The following is a 25,571-nucleotide window of genomic DNA, read 5'->3' on the forward strand; positions in this document are numbered from 1 at the left end:
ATAAATGACTGGCCTACTTGTGGTAAGCCTCTTAGCTGTTCTGAATGTTGAAAGTGGTCCTCCTGTATCAGCCATCATCAGCAACACGTATGTTTGCATGAAGGACTCAGAAACTATACTGCCAGTACGTCAGCCACACAGGGACTGATCATCTCTGCACCAGTGCTGTGACATAAGATGGTGAACAATACAAACACCAGACAACAGAATGAGGTAGCAACAGAACTGTGTGGTGATAACAACTTCAACCACACAACACAACTGAAAAAGTTCAATGTAATAATAAAAAATGGAGAAGTAAAATCAAATCAAATCCACAGTGCAGTGCCAACTACCAGGAGGTGCCACTGATGACGACGGGAATATTTTTCTTTCAGAGCTTTGGAGATGGGGCCTCTCTGGGATGTCATCTGATGTCTGACGCCTGGGCTGAGTGCAGACAGCTGTTCTTAACCCTGATAATGAAGAAGTCATTTAGTGACGTCAGCTGACAGGCAATGCTGTCCAATCAGATACTGGGGAGGGACAGTCGAGGAGGACAGGAGACTAAAAAGAGAGCCGTCACATGACAGACCAACGTAGAGTGGCTTTATGAGACTTTTACACTAATTTTGGTTATCATTTATAAATGATAAGAGTCTTTACAAACCAATCACATTCAACAGCTGTGTGTCAAGGGTGAGTCCAAAAGTGGGAATTTAAGAAGATCAAAATACAAATAAAATGAAACATTCAGGGATCAAAGAGAAATGTTTAAGACCTGAAGAGGAGTCACAACAGCATGTTAGGGTTAGCACAGGGGACCACATTTGTGAAGAATATCAATTAATATATAGATGGAATATTATTTAAAACCAGTAACAGTGTACTGCACGATAACGTTCAGTGAATATACTTGATTTGAGCATTTTTAGTTTTCATCATCTTTCTCTGTCTCTGTTTAGCATTCATCTGCTCAGAGGTTGATGCACTTGCTGTTTCCTGAGCAGCTCTTCTTTTCTCCACCCTAGCGGCCTGCTGCTTCGGCAACTTTTCGCGTTAAAACTGATTGTTAGTTTTCTATTGCAATTACTTTGTACGTTTTCTTTAATTTTTCATTTAAGTTGGCACTTAAGTGTTCAATCTGCCTCAAGAATGATTAGTGAAGGTGGTAGGGAATGAGAACGGCGCCCATATGCATGCGCCTCACGGCCGACCCTGCTGCATGCTACTGAGAGTTGATTCTACAATACAATAAAATAAAAATAAAAAAGAAATAAAAATCATCACCCCGAAAGCGGATAGTAGATGTCACGTAATATATGTGTACCAAATTTCAGGTCAATAGTTCAACAAGCTACAGGTGATTTAAAATCCTGGACAGACAAACGAACAGGCAAAGTAGCATATTATATAGAAAAATAATAATAATGTAATGAGAAATGGGACACCATAATGATTGCAGAATGCAATGAAAATGAAATGAACTGATTTTATTTTCTGACCTATAAAAGAAAAAGAAGACAAAGCAGAAAAACACGGATCTCTGCTGACCCAGCTGTTCATTTGATAAATTAACCTAAAAATATAACGGATGTCACTTTGCTCCATGTCAGTATATCCTGGGGTGGTGTGTGAAGGACGCTCTATACTCCGAATGTGTTGGTTCAGGTTTCAGTTTGAGCTCAGCACCTTCTTCATATCGATACCCAAGACAACGTTTCTTCACGTCAAGACTACAAGCTGGAGGCCACAGGAGCTTCGGCTTCATTTACTTGACAGAAAACTCCAAAAAGCAGAAGTGGTCCCTTCTGTACCCCCACCACTGAAGGTCACATTTGACCCCCTCACTACTCGCCGTTGGTTCACTCTGCTTGGACTTTCTGAATTTTGTAAGTTTGTTTCATTTTTTGGCCACACTCTTTTTAGATTTCATGTCATTGATGTTCTCAAATGTGTGAGTATAGTTTGACTCTTACAAGGACTTATCTTAAAAGGGTACATTGGCTATGAAATGCAAGAAGGTAGAAAAATATAAAATGTGTAAACCACAAAATGAAGAGGTGACATCGATAAAATACGCTCAGTGGCAGAGATGACGAGGACAAAATCAGAAAGGACAGCACAGAAAAGGGAGGTACCAAATGAAAACAAAAGAAGAAAGCTGATTGGTGGAAAGAACTGTCAGTCACTCCTGAGTGGACTGTTGAGGACAGCCGTGACATGCAGACTTCAGAGTTCATGTGTTTCTGATTTCAAATCTGTGACCATGCACTGAATAAGTCTGTTATTTATCAGTTAGCATGTTCTGAAACTGTAATGTCATCACAAAGATCACACAAACACGTAATGTGACATTTGTGATCAATCACTGTTGTTGATTTTTATGTCACCATTCATCAGCCCTGTATTGAGTGTCACTTCCAGATCGGCAACCCCACTGCACCCCGTAGCACATTTGGAGTTTGGGACTGGAGCACAAAGTGGATGGCACTCTGAGAAGGACAGACTTGTAAGACGTGAACAAAGCCAGCTGCCCTCCCTGGTCTGTCTTCATTCAGAAGGACTCACCTGAGTGGTGGGATTGTTCTGCGGAGCTCCTGTTAGCCGACATTTCATCAGCTTGCTTTCTGCGTTTCATCTGATAACCAGCAGAGTTAATCAAAGATGAGCCAGGCCTGTTACAATGTGAACGTTCTTGACATTTTGGTTTGCTTTAAATATTTTTTCTGCTTCTTTACTTTTAGTTCTTGGAGTCCTTGTACATTAGAGATTATTAATACATGAGCATTTGGTGTTAATAATGAATTGACAATTAATAAACTGTTTTTATTGCTAAATTGTAAGTGTGGCCTGTTGCCATTTTGTATCTTTATCCTTCTTGACTGTGTTGGTAGGACGTGTTGCACTGTTGCCTCCAAGAATTAAGTGCCACATCACCGACGCTCGGCCTCACAACCTTCATCACACGTGAGGTAGAATCCAAGATTGCGGATCCAACTGTTAATCCCATTCCCTGCTTTGCCAGTCCCTTGGCTGTGTGTGTATCGAGGTGTATGGCTGAAGCAAACCTCTCCTCAAGGAGTCTACAGCACCGGTCAGATGAAGGACTTGACGCTTTGGGTTTAGACATAAAACTGAGAATACCTCACGCTGGATATGCTGTAGACGAGTGAAAGGGAGTCTGGTGGGGTAGACTGAGGTAATAAGGTAAGTACAGTTAGACACGTTCATAGTCATTTTATGTTTTAATATTTATTTATTTTTTATTTTTTGCCTTTGTTAAACAAGGTACAGTATTGTGCTGTTTGGTGGGATAGATGGCTTCTCCTGAACGGTAACTCTTCATTACACACACACACCTGCTTACCATCACCGTTTTCAAGAACACACGAGGCACATGGAGACTTGACTGTTTCCTTGTTTAATTTAGGTCAGTGGGGTCCAACGTCAATCCTGGAGGGCTGCAGGTTTTCATTCTAACCATTTTCTTAATTAATGACCCATTTTTGCTGCTAATTAACTTTTTTCCCCTTCATTTTAATTGACTTGCTATTTAAGACTCAGACCCCTTATCTATTTCTTTTATTCCTTAATTAGCAACCAAACAGTAATGAAATACAAAATGACCCAACACATGACCAGATAACCTTTGCTGTCATACAGTATCAGAAAATAAAGAAAGATGAAGGTCTCGGTGACACTGATCTGCTTTCTGCTGTGGTCAAACGAGAGCACAGCCATGGAATTAAATAACGAGTTCAATTAACAACAACAATCAGCTTCTAGTTAAGAAACTGGTGAGAGTGACACTGGTGGGAGTTTGATACCACAACTGGTCATGTTGATACCCCCTGGCTGGCGAATCATTGCTTCACTTCACATCTCATTTTTATTTGGCTGCCATTTAAGGAAGAAAAGAAGAAATTCAGAGGATTCTTCAATTAACAAAGGGAAGGGAATGGAAAAGAAGTCAATTAACAGCAGAAATTGGTTACTGATTAAGAAAGTGTCAGGAAGGAAAACCTGCAGCCACTGCGGCCCTCTGGGGTCAGAGTTGGACACCCTGATTTAGATCAGGTATCAGCAAGAGTGAAAGGGAAGGTCTACAGGACGGTAGTGAGACCAGCTATGTTATATGGGCAGGAGAAGGTGGCACTGACCAGAAAGCAGGAGACAGAGCTGGAGGTGGCAGAGTTAAAGATGTTAAGATTTGCATTGGGTGACATGAGGATGGACAGGATTAGAAATGAGGACATTAGAGAGTCAGCTCAGGTGAGACGGTTGGGAGACAAAGTCAGAGAGGTGAGATTGTGTTGGTTTGGACATGTGCAGAGGAGAGATGCTGGGTATACTGGGAGAAGGATGTTTAGGATAGAGCTGCCAGGTAAGAGGAGAAGAGGAAGACCTAAGAGGAGGTTTATGGATATGGTGAGAGAGGACATGCAGGTGATGGAGGTGACAGAGCAAGATGACGAGGACAGAAAGAAATGGAAGAAGGTGATCTGCTGTGGTGACCCCTAACGGGAGCAGCTGAAAGAAGAAGACAAAGAAGACGTCTCCCTGAGAACTGCACCTGACAACACGACCTCAAACACCCTGGCATTTTTGTAGTAGGAAGTTTTAAGGTTTAAGTGAGGTCAGACTTTAGTGTTTTTTAGCCATTTGTTTATATGTTTAATTTGCAGCATACTTCGTCCAATAATCTCAAATAAAATTAAATATACTGGAGGAGTTTCATCGACACTTCAGTCAGGAACACAACATTAGATGTTTCCAGATCTACAGAATTACAGCTTGTCTATTTCTTGCATGGCAAGATTGAGGTATTACATTAAATTCACACAAAAACGAGGTGTGTGTGTGACTGGGTAAGGCGGTGGGTGTTTAATAACGTGGACCTCGTCTATCGCACCTACTGAATCAACTTAGAACACTCATAGTATAATTTAATCTTATCTAACTGTACAGTATACTTATTTGAAATCGATCTCCGGCTTGACAGACAAGGTGAAATTTCAGACCATTACTGCTTGAATGAATAAGAAGCCTTTCAAACTGCCACTTCTGAGTTTCCTCTGTCACTGGAGGGAGATCCAAACCTTCACTGTGAATTCATTTTTTTGAGAATGTCGGAATTTCCAGAATAGCAGAATTGACAAATCTGGAAACAAGAAGAAGGTGGTGAAGTTTAATGTCTAATGTGACGTCAAGTGACTCAGTAGAACACCAAACTTTCATCAGTATGGCCAACATCTGACTGACTCATGAGTCCTTGTTGGATTGATTCAGAAATGATGGACCCCTTGAGTGACCAATGGAGGGGGGACACTCTACAGTACTCCCATCTGTCACTCACTCCTACACATAGTCACTATTCCACAGCTCCTGATACTTAGTCTATATAGTGCCTTTCAGCAGTGCTGCTCCAACAGAATTTTAAACAGTTGACTTTCAATGACATTCGGGGTCATGTGGTTGTGAATCAACATGAGACCCTTCTGGTCACACAAGTATCTGTTGGTCTGAGGTGCCCCCTGTGGAAGAAATCAACTTATTAATTAAAGAAAGGAACTTTTCCTCTACTAGGACGAGTCTGATAAAATCCCTTTGAGTCAGTAATCAGGCAGGAGGAAACTCGTCCATTGCATCTTTAATTTACTCCTCAGAAAATGCAGAAGACGAAGCATTCATCACAGTAGTCTGTTAGAGAATGGTCAAAAAGAAGGGGCAGAGGAGAATTTTATAAACAACTTAATTTGCATAACAGTGCTGAATTAATGCCTGAATATCATTCTGTGATTGGTTAAAAGACTTGAGGTACTTTAGTGTAGAGCACAACCAGCCTAAGATAAAAGTCTTTCTCCATAATGTCCTTGTTCTTCAATATCATTTGAATTCAGCACAAATCTTCTTATGAAAACTGCATACATGCCAACTGGCAAGACTTACTAGGGGCATGAAAGAACATCACAGAGTTCCAGTTCTCTACTCAGCATCCCCCTGAAACATTCTGCTTGTTTTTTTGACCATTTCAGCCATCTCTTTATGACATTTCTAAATCAAACGCTTATATATTTCACTGTGCACTGCAAACCAAATACTTAACTGCTGCTACATCCACATTACTCTCTCACACCCCGCCCCTCACTATGACACACACACAGCTGATTGGCTCCTCAAATCCAATAACAATGGAGGCCCTGACAGCCGCACTCACCCTGCATTCTCAACACCAAATTCACTCACAGACGTGCTGCCCCCCAAATCCTGTGAAATTCATTTTAACCCCAAACTACAAACACAAAGATGACCTTCACTTTTGGGGACATCAAGTGACAAGTGGAGTGTACTGGTCAGTGGTCACATGGTGTCAGATGGCTGATTGTTACAGTGGAGTTAAGAGCAAACCAAAACCCTGGATACTACAAAAGAGTGAAGCTGCAGACTGCAATACCTCAGACGTCAGACACGGAATGCCCTCCATATCACAGAACGCCCATAGTGTCAGTCATGAAACACTCTTGACAGAGCAACATACCCATGTGTACAACACGCCCATGTAATGACGCGATTATCTTAACCCCCTTTCCTAACGTCACTCATATCATGCCCTCTGCGAGATGGTATCACAACAGAATTACAGCAGTTTCTATGTGGACAAACATAAATGACTTCCAGTCCCACACTTAAGCTATCCAACCATTCTAAGCACTTTGCCGATATGAAGTAGTTTTCTTTTACTATTTTGAATGGTTGTTCATTACGTTTTCTCCTGAACCGTCGTTACATTATAGTAAAAGTAACAAATCTTATTACCACTTAGTGTTTCAAACAGAATGTACCTCATGAAACTCATAGCTAGAGATTTTCAATCTATAAATGTATTTCATATTCTCACTAGCAAATTATAAACAAGTGAAACAATATCAACCTTAATTCATTTTTAAAGGTTTGCAAAAAGAGTGCTACATATAACATTAGTTTTAAAATTGACAAGAAAACATTTTAGGAAACAGTCATTTATTTATTGATTTGATCCCTCAACGTTTTCATTACTAAGTTGTTTTTTGTGAACTACTGGATGTCATGTCCATATCAACTGAACGTATTTGTGAAACCAAGAAATTTTACATTTTTGAATAACTTTTGAGTTTGAGACAAGCGTGATTGTTCTTAAACCTTTTTCTTGCAACATTTAAGAAGATCGCAAAGACCCAACTTAGATCAACATAAAAACAAACTGTCTTTGAGTCGTCGTCTTTATTATCTTTGATAAATATCAAATACAATACAATACAGTTTATTTTTGTATAGCCCAAAATCACACCGGAAGTGCCGCAATGGGCTTTAACAGGCCCTGCCTCTTGACAGCCCCCCAGCCTTGACTCTCTAAGAAGACAAGGAAAAACTCCCAAATAAACCTTGTAGGGAAAAAATGGAAGAAACCTTGGGAAAGGCAGTTCAAAGAGAGACCCCTTTCCAGGTAGATTGGGCGTGTAGTGGGTGCCAAAAGAAGGGGGTCAATACAATACAATACAATACACGGAACAGAACAAATCCTCAATAAAAAATTAAACATTTTTTAGAAGTACGGTGCAGAATTTAACAGTAGATGATATCACATAATAAGATTTAGATAATTTTAGACTCCTGGAGACCTCATCCATCAAGCTGCCTCCCCCATTTGGCCATTCCACGGCTGAAACAGTGTTGGGCAAGCCAATCCAATGAAAGGACCCCTCTTTCCCACGATTCCTGCGATCCTCCATCTGGGATGACTTTACCTTAGGCAGGCAAAACAACTTGGCAGGTGGGCCGTGGCACCAAGTGCCACATTTGAGTACCGAGAAGAAAAACAGAATAGGTGAGGGTTAGTATCCAATTCTAACTATCATGTTACTTATGTTTTAGTGCTAATGAAAAATGCTAATGAAAACATCTTGCATCACCCCAGTCCCAAAGGTATCACGTCCTGGTGAGCTGAATGACTTCCGGCCTGTCGCTCTAACATCACATGTGATGAAGACCATGGAGCGGCTGCTGCTTCACCACCTGAGGCCACAGGTCCAACACTCCCTCGACCCTCTGCAGTTCGCATACCAGGAGAAAGTGGGAGTGGAGGATGCCATCATCTATATGCTACATCGATCCCTCTCCCACTTGGACAGAGGCAGTGGTGCTGTAAGAATTATGTTTCTAGACTTCTCTAGCGCCTTCAACACCATCCAACCTCTGCTCCTTAGGGACAAGCTGACAGAGATGGGAGTAGATTCATACCTGGTGGCATGGATCGTGGACTATCTTACAAACAGACCTCAGTATGTGCGTCTCGGGAATTGCAGATCTGACATTGTGGTCAGCAACACAGGAGCGCCGCAGGGGACTGTACTTTCTCCGGTCCTATTCAGCCTATATACATCGGACTTCCAATATAACTCGGAGTCCTGCCACGTGCAAAAGTTTGCTGACGACACTGCTATCGTGGGCTGCATCAGGAGTGGGCAGGAGGAGGAGTATAGGAACCTCATCAAGGACTTTGTTAAATGGTGCGACTTAAACCACCTACAACTGAACACCAGCAAAACCAAGCAACTGGTGGTGGATTTTAGGAGACCCAGGCCCCTCATGGACCCCGTGATCATCAGAGGTGACTGTGTGCAGAGGGTGCAGACCTATAAATACCTGGGAGTGCAGCTGGATGATAAATTAGACTGGACTGCCAATACTGATTCTTTGTGCAAGAAAGGACAGAGCTGCCTGTACTTCCTTAGAAGACTGGCATCCTTCAACATCTGCAGTAAGATGCTGCAGATGTTCTATCAGATGGTTGTGGCGAGTGCCCTCTTCTACGCAGTGGTGTGCTGGGGAGGCAGCATTAAGAAGAAGGATGCCTCATGCCTGGACAAACTGGTGAGGAAGGCAGGCTCTATTGTTGGCATAGAGCTGGACAGTTTAACATCTGTGGCAGAGCAACAGGCGCTCAGCAGGCTCCTATCAATTATGGAGAATCCACTGCATCCATTAAACAGTGTCATCTCCAGACAGAGGAGCAGTTTCAGCGACAGACTGCTGTCACTGTCCTGCTCCACTGACAGACTGAGAAGATCATTCCTCCCCCAAACTATGCGACTCTTCAATTCCACCAGAGGGGGTAAACGTTGAACATTATTCAAGTTATTGTCTGTTTTTTATCTGCATTTTTTATTTTTTTTTTATTACTCTTTAATTTAATATTTTTTGCTGCTGGAATATGTGAATTTCCCCCTGGGATTAATAAAGTATCTATCTATCTATCTATCTATCTATCTATCTATCTATCTATCTATCTATCTATCTATCTATCTATCTATCTATCTATCTATCTATCTAATGACTAACAACAGAGATGCAGTCCGTACAGTTAATCAGCAGCTCTAGTCAGGGTGTGCTAAACTGAAGTAGTGAGTCTTCAGCCGGGATTTAAAAGCTGAGACTGAAGGGGCATCTCTTATAGTAGCAGGCAGACCATTCCACAGTTTAGGGGCCCTGTAACTAAAAGCTCGACCTCCCATTGTTATTTTATTAATCCTTGGAACCATAAGCAGACCAGCATCTTGAGATCTTAATGTGCGCTCTGGTTTGTAAGTCATGATAAGTTCAGACAAGTAAGCTGGACCTCTGCCATTTAATGCTTTATATGTTAAAAGAAGGATTTTGAAATCTGCCCTAAACTTACCCGGGAGCCAGTGTAAGGATTTATGAACTGGAGTTATGTGTTCATATTTTCTTGTTCTTGTAATAATTCTTGCAGCCGCATTTTGGATTAACTGGAGGCTGTATAAAGAACAGTTTGAACATCTAGTGAACACTGTATTGCAGTAGTCAATCCTAAATAAGATAAGATAAACGCATGAATTCATTTCTCAGAATCCTGTTTATTTAGAAAGCGCCTTAATTTCCTAACATTTTTAAGATGGAAGAAACATGTTTTGGACAACTTTGTAATATGAGCTTTAAATGACATGCTAGAGTCAAAGATAACTCCTAGATTGCGGGCTGATTCAGTAAAATTGACTGGGATTCCAACTGAGTTAAAAGATGACAAAATATTGTTATGATCAGCATCATTCCCTCCAACAATTAACATCTCTGTTTTATCTGTATTTAAAGACAAGTAGTTCTCATTCATCCACTCCTTTAATTCGATAACACAACTAATTAAAGACAACATCGGAGAAACTTCATCTGATTTAAATGAAAGGTATAACTGGGTGTCATCTGCATACGAGTGAAAATTAACATTATGTTTCCTAATGAGAGATCCCAGTGGAAGCATGTACAGTGAAAACAGTAAAGGTCCCAGTACTGAGCCCTGCGGGACACCATATTGAACTTCTGTGTATAATGATGGAGTCCTGTCAGCACATTTCTGTACATATTGGAATCGATTTGATAAATAAGAACTAAACCAAGCGAGCACAGTTCCTGTACGCGTGCAACATCATTTTCTAGCCTGTGTAGTAAAATAGAATGGTCGATGGTGTCAAATGCTGCACTTAAGTCCAACAACATAATTACAGTGGAGTTTCCTTCATTGGAGGATATCAGAATGTCGTTTACAACCCGCGTTAGTGCCGTTTCTGTACTATGACCAGTGTGAAAACCAGACTGGAATTTCTCAAATAAATTGTAATGCATAAGGTGTGTCTGAAGCTGATTGGCGACTACTTTTTCTAGTATTTTAGAGAGAAACGGTAGATTTGAAATAGGCCTATAATTATTTAGTATGTGTGGGTGTAGGTCTGACTTTTTAAGTAATGGTTTAATGACTGACACTTTTAGTGTATCAGGTACTGTGCCATGCAATAATGAACTATTGATAATGTTTAGGATAGGCGCTGCAAGAACATTCTTTGAACGTTTTACTAGTTTTGTTGGCACTGGATCAGGGAACAAGTAGTGGGCTTCATTTTAGAAATTAAAGTTAAGACTTCCTGCTCAGTTACAGGATTAAAATTATTAAAGTGCTGAGTGCAATGTGAGACAGGGTCTGCTAAGCTAGTATTTGGTTTGTACTGTGATGCAGAGATCTGGGATCTTATATTTTTAATTTTCTCATTGAAGAAGTTCATAAAGTCTGTACTGCTAATGTCTGTTGGTATTTTGCACTGTTGATCTGAATTTCCATTTGTTAATTTAGCCACTGTTCTAAACAGTACCCGAGGATTTTTATTATTGTTATCTATTAATGTAGAATAGTAGTCTGAGCGAGCTTTAAAGAGGGCTTTTTTATATTTATTAACACTCTCTGTCCATGCAATTTGCAAACATGTAGCTTTGTTGTTCTCCATCTGCGCTCCAGTTTTCGACACTCTAATTTAAGAGCTCGAGTGTTTTCATTAAACCAGGGAGAGTTTCTATGTGCTTTGATCACTTTTGTTTTAAGGGGAGCCACTGTGTCCAGAGCATCTCTCAAGGTCACATTATAATGTGATGTTAGCTGATCTAAATTGTTTTCCGTGGTTACATTTGATGTTAACTGATCTGAATGGTTTTCCACAATTACACTCGACTTACTCAAAGTATCTATACATTTTGAAGCAGAATTACAATCTAGATGTCACACTGTCTTTGTTTTAATCTGGGAGTGTGTTGACAAGGGCAGGACTAAATCAAATGTAATTAAGTAGTGATCAGAAATAACTTCATTTAATGGAGTGATATTTAAAATTTTGAATTTCAACTTTGTAAGTTATAATTAAATCTAATGTGTGCTTATGATTATGAGTTGGACCTTTGACAATCTGACAAAACCCTACTGAATTTAACAAATAAGTAAAACATTTGATAAAAGTGTCAGTTTCCACATCAATGTGTACATTAAAATCCCCCATCAGTACTACATGATCATAATTTATAGCCAAATCAGCCAAATACTCATTAAACATACAGTATTTATTGTCTTGTGCATACAGTAGAATTATATTGTTTCTTACATGTCTCTCCAGAACAATGATAATATAATAAAACACAAAAAATATACATAGAATTCAGTATTCAGTATACATATATGTTCAGTGATATTTCAGATATTTATACATCGTCTTTTTCTTACAATGTTTGTTATTACGATTGGCTCTTCAGTAACTCCACAACTAAAACACTTTTTCTGAAGCCATACTTAGTGCCACTGGTTCTTTACTATTTGCCAGAAGGCAGAAGCAAGAAAAACAGCCGTGCAGAATGGCCGAGTGTGGAATTATCTTAGATATCCTGGACAGAAGGCAGCTGGTGCCAGTAATAGTTTGTGGCTTTCACCACCCTCTGCAGTGACCCAAGCGTGTGTGTCCTACCAGGATGTGATGCCGCCAGTGAAGATGGACTCCAGACAGCACCTGTGAGATGTCTCAGGAAGGCATTGGTGAACTTGGCAATAAACATAACCAGCTGTTCCCTCCTCAGTTCATCAGTGATTGTACTGTATGAAATTTAAACAAGGTCTCCATTTCCACAGCACCCCACAAAAACAAACCACAGCGTAATCTGTTCTCTGAAGTCTATGACCTGCTCCTTAATTTTTGGACATTAAAGGTCAGATTGTCCTGTGACTACTGAGTCGGCAGGTAGACTTCTTATCTGCAAGCCATTTCATCATTGTTGGTGGCCAGGCCTATGACGGTGATGGCAGCAGCATTTTTAATGATGGAGCTGGTGTGGTGTCTGGACACACAGTCACACCGGGGGATTAGCACACTACCCCATAGTGTGCCTGGATTGAGGGTGAGCATAGAGGATATGATACTGGCAATCTGCAGAGGCAAGGTCTGTTCGCTATGAAGTTCAAAATCCAGTTCTGTTGGCACATCAGTGTTGAATGCTAAGCTATTGTCTATAAACATACCTCTGTAAGAGCAGTTTTTACATTATCCAGATGTGCCAACATGGAGTATAAGACTTAACTGCTGTACCAGTAGGCATCATGGAGATGGTGAAGGGGAGCAAAGTTATCTATTAAGTTAAAGAAGTCTGAGTGAGTGTAGTAAGTTCTAAAATGAGTTATCATATACAACACACAGACTGTTATGGATATGAAAAGGAGGAATAAACAGATAAGCACATTTTAAACATTATAAGAGTTGTAAATCATGAAATACACATATATTCCCTCTCTCTCATACTGTATATATATATATATATATATATATACACACACACACACACACACACACACACACTCACACACACACACACCCAAATACATATAGTGTACATATTAATAATCCTGATTTGTAACATGGCATTGTTTCATACAGCGGTTCTCATTTTCAGCACCGGGGCTGCAGATTTTTGTCCCAACTAATTTTTCCTTTAATTCGACTCCCATCTTGAACTTGCAAGCCAACAGTCTCGGTCCTGAAAGTTAAAGTGATGAATCAAAACACAAAGCTCATTGTTATAACTATCACATAGGGGAGTGCAACCTGTGGGGGGCATTTTAGTACCCAAACCCTGGACACAACCACACATACAAGTTTCCAGTTAAATATGAATATATTTTAAATTAATAAAGCACACAATCCCAGTTAGGACATCCACCCGTGTCCTCCATCCACTATATGAGTCTTTTGAGTAGACAAGGTGCCATTGAACCAGGTCAGAGAGCCAGTCCATCCCCACCTTTCTTTACAGTTGAAATGTTGAAGGTTAATAAAATTAAAACAAAACATAACAACCTAACTGGTAGAACAGCAGCAAGTGAGGGGAACTTTTTTTTTTGTTTTACCCCATATCTCATTAAGATATGAGAGCATATCCTTCATGAAGTCAAAAGTAAATAACAAGGAGGACATGACTTCTTCAATATCTTCATCATCTCCACTTTGGTCTAATTTTCCACTCATGTGTGTTCTTTCATCCTCGTCCATATCCAGAATTCTAAACCTCAGTTCTGTCCCAACACGTCGGTCACAAGCAGTCAGGATGTTTTTGATCAATGAAGACTTCTTTGTGAAAATGAAAACAATACAGAGTGTGACGTATTTTATTAGGAATATCAACACATTAACTCCACGTTCACTCAAACTACAGTCACATTGGCTTATGAACACACCGATATGACCACAGCTTGTCATATGAATGCTCAGCTCGATTGATTTCTCTTCTTTTTGCCTCTGCTGTACTCTCTGTATTCATGAGGTGGAGTAAAATAGAGAAAAGAAACTCCAGCGTACAACCAAACAAGTTCATCTTCAAGGGAAGTTTGTGTCTAGTTGGAAACAATTCAGAAAGTGCGCAGATAATTCAAAAGGACTAAGTGCTCTCTAAGTGAGAAAAGCATACATTTTTATATACTAATACACTGCTGTAAGACAATCTGTACGTCTACAGGAATTGTACTGAAGTGAGTACAGTAATCCCTCACTACTTCGTCGTTCACTTTTCGCGGATTCACGACTTTGCGGATTTTATATGTAAGCATATCTAAATATATAACGCGGATTTTTCGCTGCTTCGCAGGTTTCTGCAGACAATGGGTCTTTTTACTTCTGGTATTTGCTTCCTCAGTTGGTTTGCCCAGTTGATTTCATACAAGAGATGCTATTGGCGGATGGCTTAGAAGCTACCCAATCAGAGCACGCAGTTAAGTTCCTGTGTGCTGCTGATTGGCTCAGCAACGGAGTGCTGCATCAACCAGGAAGTCTCATCTCACTCATTCAGCATTACAGTAACGTGCTCTTGCTACTGCATTCAGGGGATTATCACCTTCATCGTCATCATTTTTACTGCGCAGCATATTCATCACGTCATATATAACTACGTGTACTTCGCTATACAGTAAGTGTAAACTTATCTACCGATTTCATATTGCTTAGCAGTTATCCCTGTTATTAATAGAGTAAAGGGTGGGTTGTAAACAATACAGGGAGGGTTTAAAAACGTCCAAATACACGTTAAATAATTAAATAAATATGGTGTCCCTACTTCGCGGAAATTCAGTTATCGCGGTCGGCCTTGGAACCTATCTCCCGCGATAAGTGAGGGATTACTGTACCTGAAAGACAAAAATAGTCCAATTAGCACAATGTAGTCACTTGTGAAGGCCAAAGTCATCATTTCAAATAACAGGTCATTTAATTGTTCCCAATGTGAGTACACTTTAAAAACTACTAAAACATTCACCTAAACATATTGTAATAGAAATGCTAATGTAAAAGGTTATACATAATTTAAAGTGTTTACCTGAATCAGACAATCACTCCTTTCTAGACTGACTGATGACTTTATGATATCGAAAAGGAAAAAGAGAATGCTCACCTTTATAAGATTTGCTGTGTTTGAGTCATAAGAATCATTTCACTACACTCAGTACCTGACAGGGCTGTCTGTGCCTTTGTGAGGACCACACTTTCAATGCTACAAGGCACACCAATACAGATTATTAAATATTATGCATTTCTGCAAATCAATTATGTAGCATTTCAATCATTTGAATACATTACAATTTACTAACAACTACACATAACCATAAATATGCTGACCTGCACATTCAGTTAATGTTACCTAATGTCACAGATGAAACTGATCTTTGAAGAACAAGGAAAACAGTCAAAAAGTGACACTCCACAAAAGGAAGCCTATGAAGCCATTCAGTGCCTACATTTTAGGAACAGTAAAGTACATTTGATACAATTCATTGTACTGGCAGAAATAATTCAGTCAACATTCTCAATTTATATAAAAGTTTGGGTATTTATAGGTGAAAACACTTGACTTTCTACTGTATTCCAGTTCAAGAGTCTCATACCACATTATACTTTTACAAAATATATTTTACTTTATCACATATGGAGTAAGCATACACAATATCAGGGCCTTGAGAAATGTGGGAGTGAGTGAGAAAAGGAGAGGAAGGCATCATACGCTTCAGTCATAGAAAAGGAGGGACAGAGAGAGGAAGGTCCTTGCTGTTCCCTATCTTGGCTGGAATTACTGGAAGCAGAAATAATTGCCATTAAATAAATCAGTTAGAGCACACAAACCCCCCATGTTTAAGCCCACTATTCTCTGCCCCCATAATGCCATTGACATGACGCAGGGCTGAAGAAAGACACAACTCACTGAAGGCCTCACTGTAGACCTGCTGTGTGACCCGTTGGTCAAAGTCTGTTTGTGAAGTTCAAATACATAAAATGAGTGTCAGAGAACATTTAAACTGAGAATTAGGAAGCACTGCCTGTGGTACACAGAATGGCCTTCTTCTCGTGTGGAAACTGAAGACGGCCGTCTTGGCTGGAAGAAAATAAAAATTCAGAAATACTGTAAGATGACAAATTCTGAGAACTGCTGTTCTTCATTTAAAAAAGCTTGAAAAGTTACACACCTTTAATGTTGGCTTTCCAAAGTAAGAGAAGACACCTGAGAAATGTAAATCAGGAAACTGAAATAAATTCTATGAATACAAAATAGCATGCTATTTCATTTAATCAGAACAAACATTATAATAAAAGATACAGCCAATGATGCTGTTAAACATTTATGAAAATATATTATACTAGCAAAATACCCGCACTTCGCAGCGGTGAAGTACTGCTTTAAAATTTTAAATAATATACTGAGGGAAAATGTACCAATAATTATTTGTTAAGGATCTCTTTAGTTGGCACCCTGCCCAGGATTGGTTCCCTGCCTTGTGCCCTGTGTTGGCTGGGATTGGCTCCAGCAGACCCCCGTGACCCTGTGTTCGGATTCAGCGGGTTGGAAAATGGATGGATGGATGGATGGATCTCTTTGTATACCACGTTGTCAGTTCGCCCCTCTGGTTGTAATATGACCAAGCTGTGCGCTGAGCTTACTCTTGAGCATGCAACGTACACTTGGCCATGTGAAAAGCAATCTTGCCTCAAATCAATGCCAACCTTTTGTAGGGTCTGTCCCTGAGACTTATTAATTGTCATTGTGAACTAGAGCCTTACTGGAAATTGGAGGCGTTTGAATTGAAATGGGAGATCAGAGGGTATAACGGGGATGCAAGGAATAAAAACTCTCTCCGCTGAGCCAACACCAGTAAAAATAGTTGCCTCAATTAGGTTCTTTTGCAGGCATGTGACCTGAAGTCTCGTGCCATTACAAAGTTTCGGTGGCTGTAAGTTTCTCAGTAACATTATTGGTGCCCCAACCTTCAAAATTAGATTATGCTCAGGAGTGCCAGGAGGATTCAGAGTGTGGACCGAACTGCAGGCTATGGACGTATATATGTACGTAAGTAGGATTCAGTTAGCGTTGGGAACCCGCGTACCAAATTTCTTGAAGATGGGCTCATTAAGTAACAAAGACCGTTGGAAAGTTCAATATGGCGGCTGACAGTGGTGTCATTCCACCGAAATAAGTATGTACATCGGTTTCGGTTAGTGCAGGGAAGCCGCTTACCAAATTTCATGAAGATGGGGCCATAAATAAGAAAGTTTAACATGACAGACGTTGTCGACCGTTCTGACCGTTATGTGTAGAATTTCGAAATGAAACCTGCTTAACTTCTGTAAGTAAGCTGTAAGGAATGAGCCTGCCAAATTTCAGCCTTCTACCTACACGGGAAGTTGGAGAGTTAGTGATGAGTGAGTCAGTGAGGGCTTTGGCTTTTATTAGTATAGATGTATATGTGTATGTATACTGTATATGTGTGTGTGTGTACATATATATATATATATATATATATATATATATATATATATATATATATATATATATATATATATATATAGATATATATATATATATAAATAAATATATATATATATATAATATATATATATATATATATATATATATATATATATATATATATATATATATATATATATATATATAAATATATATATATAAATATATATATATATATATATATATATATATAAATAAAAAAGGCTCCTGTGCCTTTAAGGCGCTGAAGCATGATCACGTGAAAACCGTGGTGTGTGCAGGGTGCAAGCGCGTTTTGTGAGATGTAATAATAATTATTTGCATTTATATAGCGCTTTTCTCACTATTCAAAGCGCTCAGCAATTGCAGGTTAAGGGCCCAACAGAGCAGAGTCCCTATTGGCATTGACGGGATTCGAACCAGCAACCTTCCGATTGCCAGTGCAGATCTCTAGCCTCAGAGCCACCACTCCGCCCATGTACTTCGTGAAAGCCGGAACTACTGGAGCCGCTGGAGAAAGTTTAAGTTTGTGCGTTGTTGACCAAATGTAAGTGCTTATGTACATATTTAGAAGTTAAGTGTTAAAGGCTAGACAGAAAACTGTTCTGAATTAGTAGTTAGGTTAATATTTACGTTTCCACATTGAACTTGTAATTGCAAACACCTTGCGTTGAAAGTGTGAAGCTATAGTGCCACTTATTGGACATTTGTGTATAGCATAGTGAGATAACGTATATGTACTAAATGTCTTATTTTGTTGTTTGCCTGTTAGAACCACACATACTGTATAACTACTCACCTACCTGTACAGTTGTTCTACTTCATGTGAAAATTTAGCATCTCAACATTAAAGCGATGTTGCTGAAATGGTTGGATTAGTTCCTGTGTTCTAACCGACACACCACAGCGACTACAGCGTATTGCAAGTCTGCCTTTCTTCATAACAATATATATATATATGTGTGTATGCGTATGTATATATATATATATATATATATATATATATATATATATATATATATATATATATATATATATAGCTGTACCCGGCCACGCGTTGCTGTGTCTCAGTTTGGTTAAATAGAAAAGAAAGAAAAGAGAAAGCGCACGTTTCTAATATGTTTAATTTCACAATGCTTGTGGGTATACAATATGTTTTGTTGTTCCATTGTCAGTGCAGAATGTTAGACTGAATAATATTGTTAAGTTCGTAGACGTCTTTGTTTTTGGCCTCAAGAATAGCTCGTTCACTCAGCCAATCATGATTCTTATAATTGGTTTGAATATTTGGAAATACTTTTTCAACCAATTCTTCTTTTGACGTCACTAAATTGAAGAAGTTATGAGGCAATGAAATTCGTCCTGAGGTCAGATCAACCGGCACCTTTCCATTCCCAATTTCCAGATTTCTCCAACCCCGTTATTGACAGTTTGCATTATTTGATCGTAAATGCCTTTTTGCTGAAGCGTTAGCTTAGGAATATTTGATTGCACATACGACAAAAGATCACCCGTGTTGTAATTTTGTTCACGACGCAATTCTACATCGAACGAAGCAGCAGCAGATCGATTCGGTGATGGCATTCCCAATTGATTAAGAACTTTGTTCGTGATTTCTAAGCACAAATCTTCAATCATCATCACCGCTTAGTTGTAGATGTCTGCTGTGAAATCCATGTTTATATTTGAATTTTATTTGCGTATTCGACGGAAAATATCTTCAGCCATGTGCGATTTATATTTCTCCCATAACTCTGTTGGAGATGAAGGAGAGCAGGCGGTCAATATGATTGCAAACAATGCACGAATTTGATTTGAATGTGACGTGTTGCACGCGTCATTAATGTATACATCCCAGTGTCGGTCGTTCTCCAATAAATTCAGAGCTTGACATGTACTTTGGAAAGTGGCATGTGTAACGCCGTTGACAGTTCTCAATTGCTGGAAAGACGTTGGACCGGGCACATTTACCAACAGCATGCGAAGAAAGAAGCATTCATCTTGATTGGGATGCACGGTGTACAGTCTGCCTATCGTAGTTTCTTTGAATATGCCAGGTTGTCCGTTGACTCGCTCTCCTCGTTTGCGTTGTTCAAATGATTTTCTACTCGCATTCCATGTGCAATACGTAGGCCCTTCTGAATACAGCAGTGTTTTCACAAACACTTCATTTTGACATAACGTAAAGAAAGCAGTTAACGTTGTAGCCGGTGGATTCAGGGCTATTTGTTGCACATTTGCAGCTGTGAAATAAACGCGTTGTCCATTTTCTATATGTACTGCTAAGTGAACAACATCTGGACTACGTTCATGTAGGGGAAATGAAAGAATTCGCCATACAGCTTCATTGCTGTTTATGTATCTTCCAGCCTAATACTGTGCGATTTCATCGATATGTATGACCGCATTCCTATCACTTCTTTCTGGTTGCACGCCAAAAACTGCCATGTCGCTGCCTTTATTCACGTACTTACAAATGTATTTGATCGAAACGTTGAAATAGAATCGTAAAATATTTAGTATAGCGTGTGTTGCTTTTACGTCCAACAGATGGCGCTGTGTTTTCAAAAAAAGCATGTTTTTACCTGTCACAGGTGTGCCATCTATATAATATGTATATAAAAACACGCGCGTATTCGAATGCAACATTAGTCGCCGTACTTCGTACAGGTCTTTGAACGCACTGAATACTTGTAACTGGTGTCGCCCGTCGGCTACTTTCGACAGGGAATGGAAGCAATTGTCGAGTAACAAAAAATATTTGTAAGTGATTTCGCATTGAAGAAATAGTAAAAACTTGATCACTTGGGTCAATACCTAAAGAAATACACACAGCAAATGCAATTGAGAACACACCAGAATCTGTATGATTTAATTGTTGCTGTGTGTCTTCATAAACTATGGGAGGTTTGTAAGGAAACAAAGCACGAAGGAAACGAAGCTGGTGGTGAGGTTGAATTTTTTATCAGCGTTTAAAATGTCATAGACATGAATTACAGCACCATCATAATAGGTACACACCCAGTGAGCCACTCGTTCAGTCGCTGCAGAAGGTAATATTTGAATATGTTTTGCATTTTGTGGAATGGGCATTATAGGTATGTCAGGAGTCCACATTAGCAAAACCTTTTGAGGTTGGAAAATTGTATGCGCAGCTAAAATTTCGTTGAATTTGCTCATGTGATCTGTTGATAAATAATCATTATTTACCAACTCATTCATTGCAAAATCTGACAGTGGTAAGATCACTCCTTCCATAACACTAAACACAAACACTAAGTAGACACTAACACTAAAAAACGGCAACACCGCCGGGAAGAACACTAAATAAGATATAATAAAGAAGTTTAGTAGACTTTTACTTTAACTGCTTTATTATAGCAGGTGAGGGGACGCTAGCGCACACTTGTTGTTGCCGCTCCTCCCTGTTAACAACACTTTTCGCAAAATTCGCCTTAATTCTGCACTTTCTTACGCTTGTTTTACTTCGTTTATTTTACGTATAGTTCATGGATACAGCTGACTCGAATTGCATGGATTTGGCTTAATATTTACAGATTTTATGGACTCCACTTTACTGGGAACAGCTGAGTCTGTGGATCACGGGACGAGACCTACGGACATTTCTTTGTACCTGGCGATCTAACACCTCGGGATGATCTGTCTCCGTGATTATATTCGCTATGCTGATCTGCTCCCGTTTCATCTTACAGTACCCTACGACCGGGAACTGATCTGATGTTCATACTAACCTGGCTTATGGCTCCGGGGTGATCACGCCTGAAATTACCAAGCGTTACTGTTTATAGCTGTGAATTGGAACATCCAAATTCTGCTTCCTCCTCCTGCTGCTTGCTATCGCCGCTCACCTACACTACCACACCCGCCTGTCCTACCGGCTCCGTTGTGCTGTGCTGCTTCTACACTGCTATCAGCTAAGTATCACTCACTATTTTAGTGCTTTGAGTACTGAGAAAAGCGCTATATAAATGTAATGAATTATTATTATTTATTATTAAACACTAAAGTACAAAAACGAAGTAGAAAGTAACACTAAACCACAACACCGCCGGGAACACCGGCACACCGCGTCTACTAAACACTAAGAAACACTAAAGGAAAAAATACTATTCAGTAAGTTCCGCATCTACTAAACAGTAAATCAGTAAAGAGAAAGGACGGCATGACCGCGTCAGCAGTGGAGCTCAGCTTGGAGCGAAATGAAGTGAATGAAATGAGGTGAATGGGAGGGGAGATGATCACGTGACTCCAACACCCACCTTAACTCTCCATCCCTCCACAAACACACAAACACAGCCACACGGATCACAACTCTCCTTTATATGTATAGATGTTGCCTGTCAATTGTAGGTAATGTAACTCCATAATTATGTTCTTAAAAATGAAAGTATTTGTATTATGATCTTTGTCATATTCTACTAAATATTTTAAAAGAGAAAATTGTGTTAATAAACAGTCATGAATGAATTAATCTAAAATTAATCAAAGCAAGCTTTTCAAAAGGTAGAAGGTACACAGTATACTATTTTATCAAATCAAATCTTGTTGTTAAGGTGGAGATCGAGCTGTATTCAAATGTGTTAAAAGTGTGAATTGATCAAAGTTTACAAGTTCTGAGAGCTGCACATCCCTCAGTGGACCACCACTGTCCTTCTGTGGCTCTGGAAGTGGCTGACGAGGCCTACAGAATCTGACAAGCAAACTCCTGAGCACCACACACAACTGTGGGCTCCTCTGTGGACTTGAATATACGTATGTGTCTCTGGTGAAGATGAAATAGATATAAAGTTCTTAATACTGACAGATATGCACAAGAACAAACGTTTCACTTTATTTAAGTTAAAAAAAAAAAACTTCAAAAACAGTATTGTTGAAGAATACAGGAGAGTTCAGCATGAAATGGTGAATATTGTTTTAAGAGATTAAACAAACTATACTATCATTGAAAGAATTGTACAAAATAATAATTATAATAATAATAATAAATAACTGCTGCGGTGGGTTGGCACCCTGCCCGGGATTGGTTCCCTGCCTTGTGCCCTGTGTTGGCTGGGATTGGCTCCAGCAGACCCCCGTGACCCTGTGTTCGGATTCAGCGGGCTGGAAAATGGATGAATGGATAAATAACTGGCTGTTCTTTTCCCCATTGTCTAGAGTCTAATTTGAACTTTCTTGAAGAGGAGGTAATTGAATATTGTTGTAACACTTGACCTTTGTTTGTAGCTACTTGTTAAAATTTTCTGTTACGTACTGTAAATATATTTACAAAACTATGAAATCAGATCTAAAGTGACCTTAGTGAATTCAAACTTTTGACTAGTAACATTAGAAAAAAATAGTTTATCCACTATTAAACGTGTTTGTCTTAGAAACTTGTGCTCTTTTTCCACTTTTCAGTTTAAAATCCCTTGATATTGGCTCAATGTCTATTCACTGTCTTTCTGAAATATATTTTGGTATCTAAAATATCAGGTTACTGTTAGGTTTTGCTTCTGATTAACTAGCATATACGTGATATACAGGACAATTATAGGGCAGGACAATTATAAGTTCTTAATCGCGGTCACTGATAATTTGATTACGATCCGTTACACTTAGCTATGGTCAGTTATAATCAACAACGGACATTTACATATAATAATAGTTATTATAAAAATAATCGACAGCGGAATCTGTTGATTTACTATTCCGAATTGAGTTTTCCGACCAGCCCTGTAACAATACGCTACACAAACAGACCTGCTTGTTTTTTAATACTTTCTAAGAGCGCTTAGTATTGCACGGCACCTGAAAGTCGATTCAACTAACATCTTTAATACACTCTGGTATAATTCGTACCCTACCAGTAAAGTATGATATTATCTAATATTAATAAAGCTTGCAACAAACTCGATGCCATCTTGCTTTCAAACTCTGTCTTATTGTTCCTTCCTCGGACAGCTTTCATAAAGATTTATTCAAACTCCTCCATTCCTTCGAGCGCCGACAATAACAATGATTGGTGTATCGAAACTGACATCAAAGGGCATTCCGTGATATGAAGGGCGTTCCGTGTCTGACGTCATAGGTATTGGGGGCTGCAGCCAGACCGTCTCCACACGCCCACTGCAAGGATGAACTGCCCGCTTATTGGAAGGCAAATTCACCGAAGCAACGGCCGCTGTAAGAATGACAGTAATGTTATTTGGGACAAGGAGAAATGTCTTTTAGTCTCAGACTTATGCTATCTAACCTTTTAAAATTAACGTAACTAATTTCTAAGCACCTTGCCAAAAAAAGTTACATTTTCAAAACGCTGCTGAATACGTTTTATTTTTTCCTCAAGTGTCACATTATAATAAAACTAAAAAGGCATATTATTATTATTCCCGTGTTTCAGACATACATCATGAGAACAGTAATGTTAAGAGACACCGTTACCTTGTTACTATTCACTCAAATACGTGGACATTATAACTGGAGATTTCCAATTAGCAAACTACTCATGAGGGACATCTCATTAATACAGAATTAACAGGCGTCATGGTAGAGCACAGTCCTAACAAGAGTCAGGGGCGAGGCAGGAACAATCACTGGACAGGACGCCAGCCCACCACAGGGTGAGCCCACTCACAACAGCCAATGGAGTGTGGCAGGAAGACGGAGCACCGGGAGGAAACCCACATGGACATGGAGGGAACATGCAGGCTGTGGGCAGGGAGGACTTGAGATCTGAACTCTGGTCACCTTGGTGAGACCACCGCCATTGTTGGTCCTTTCTTTGAAACTTTTTTTATTTTGTTTTGTTTTTAGTCATGTTTTAATCAAACATATTATATGTAGTTATAAAGATAATTATTTGTAATTATGAAGATTTACTATTTATTAATGTAATGTGGCTTAAAATGATTTATTCTTATTCTTAGAAAACACAAGCAGACTTTGCAGTTATTGGTACTTGTACAGCTTTTTCTTTCTTTTTATTTTTTTTTCATTTTTACAGCCCTGAACATGAGAACATCTAATGCAATGTTTAGGCTGTAAATGTATCGGCTAAGATTGATTCCTGGGTTATTAGAGGATGATCGTGAACGCCATTTACAATTCTGACAAATGGTGATGAATGAAGAAAGACAAGGCAATGGCATCACTGATAAAATTACGAGTACCGACGAAGCTCAATTTAAATTTTCAGGTGCTGTAAATCGGCACAACTGTGTCTACTATTACACAGAAAATCCTTACGTAACGATGGAAGAACAGCTGAATCACAGTTTGGGGGTCTTTCATGTAAAGGGTGTGAGTGCCGTATAGGAGGAATAGCCTGGCTGGGATGGCGCTGAATCGATATCCTGCTGAAAAGAGGAGAATAAAGGATGGAATGGAGGAGGTGGAGTATCAAGAGCAGTTCATTCACAATGAAAGTAACAACACATTCCACCTGATTAATTTAATATTTAATCATTTAAATCCCTAAATCATTACCATAACAACAAATGAAATTGTCAATCAAATGTTTAGTTTTGTTTTGTTATACACAAGAAACAAGACACACGTTTATTTTTGATACATCATTAGGGGGTCTGTGCCCCCTGACGGGCTATGGTTGCCCAGCCCCCATCCCCCCCACAATAGCTCCCCTCGCTCCATATTTTTTTTAAATGAAAAAACAAAAAGCAAAAACTCTTACAATATTTCACAAAGGGAGGACCCCCAGACGCGAAACCTGTGATCTCCTTATTGTGAGACCCCAACACTACCATTGTGCTCTAAAAAACCAAGGAGACTGAAATAAATGAAAAGAAGTCAATGAGCAGCAGACATTGGTGACTAATGAAGGCGATGATTAGAATGAAAACCTGCAGCCACAGTAGCCCCCCAGGACCAGAGTTGGATACCACTGATGTACACAC

The 25,571-nt window shown here is 39.4% G+C and overlaps 1 protein-coding gene and 1 pseudogene across 1 annotated transcript in view; one reads left to right on the forward strand and one right to left on the reverse strand.

The window, feature by feature from the left end:
* Positions 1–25,571, forward strand: part of LOC114652426 (E3 ubiquitin-protein ligase TRIM16-like) — a 1,019,527-nt gene that overhangs the window by 552,138 nt on the left and 441,818 nt on the right. The gene's annotated exons all lie outside the window — the stretch shown is intronic.
* The window catches only part of LOC114652555 (tripartite motif-containing protein 16-like), a 593,234-nt pseudogene that overhangs the window by 329,678 nt on the left and 237,985 nt on the right, over positions 1–25,571 (reverse strand).

Source organism: Erpetoichthys calabaricus, chromosome 5 (assembly GCF_900747795.2).
Source record: "Erpetoichthys calabaricus chromosome 5, fErpCal1.3, whole genome shotgun sequence".
NCBI classification, from domain to species: domain Eukaryota; kingdom Metazoa; phylum Chordata; class Cladistia; order Polypteriformes; family Polypteridae; genus Erpetoichthys; species Erpetoichthys calabaricus.